Raw genomic sequence first — 1089 nt, forward strand, 5'->3', positions numbered from 1 at the left:
CTCCCCTCCCTGCTGTCACAGCACCCCCACACCGCACCCCCACACTGCCTGCCTCTGCTGCTTCCCCTTCAAGGCCTCTCCCTGAGGAGGACAGCGACAGGTCTTATATCCCTGCCAGAGCCGCCCCCAGCCAAGGACAGCCCCCTCCTCCCAGCAGCACAGGAAATGGCATTCCCATCAGGACTGCCCATGCACCAACCTGGTACACAGAGCCACAGAGTTGGAAGGGGCTTCAAAGGCTATCTAGCCCAACCCCCTGCCAGAGCAGGAAACCAGGACTATAGCATCTCTGAGAGGTGGCCTTCCAATCTCTGGCCCATATCTCAGCTGTTGCTGCTGCTCCCGCCGCCCCTAAGACAGAGACCCAAAGGTGGGAGTGTGGGAGCAGGAAGTGATTCAAACTGCCTGGAAAGAACTTGCCTCACTGCAGTCGGGCAATTGGGGAACGGCTGTCACTCAGTGGCACAGCAGAGAAGACTGAGGGGAGATAGGATAGCACTCTTCAAGCCCTTGAAAGGTTGCCACACAAGGGAGGAACAGGATCTCTTCTCAATCGTCCCAGAGTGCAGGACACGGAATAATGGGCTCACTTTGCAGGAAGCCAGATTTCAGCTGGACATCAGGAAAAACATCCTAACTGTTAGAGCCATATGACAATGGAACCAATGACCTAGAGAGGAAGTGGGCTCTCCAACACTGGAGGCATTCAAGAGGCAGCTGGACAGCCATCTGTCAGGGATAAGAACATAAGAACATAAAAAGAGCCTGCTGGATCAGGCCAGTGGCCCATCTAGTCCAGCATCCTGTTCTCACAGTGGCCAACCAGGTGCCTGGGGGAAGCCCGCAAGCAGGACCAGAGTGCAAGAACACTCTCCCCTCCTGAGGCTTCCGGCAACTGGTTTTCAGAAGCATGCTGCCTCTGACTAGGGTGGCACAGCACAGCCATCACGGCTAGTAGCCATTGATAGCCCTGTCCTCCATGAATTTGTCTAATCTTCTTTTAAAGCCGTCCAAGCTGGTGGCCATTACTGCATCTTGTGGGAGCAAATTCCATAGTTTAACTACGTGCTGAGTAAAGAAGTACTTCCT

Source organism: Rhineura floridana, chromosome 1, assembly GCF_030035675.1.
Source record: "Rhineura floridana isolate rRhiFlo1 chromosome 1, rRhiFlo1.hap2, whole genome shotgun sequence".
In the NCBI taxonomy this organism is placed as follows: domain Eukaryota; kingdom Metazoa; phylum Chordata; class Lepidosauria; order Squamata; family Rhineuridae; genus Rhineura; species Rhineura floridana.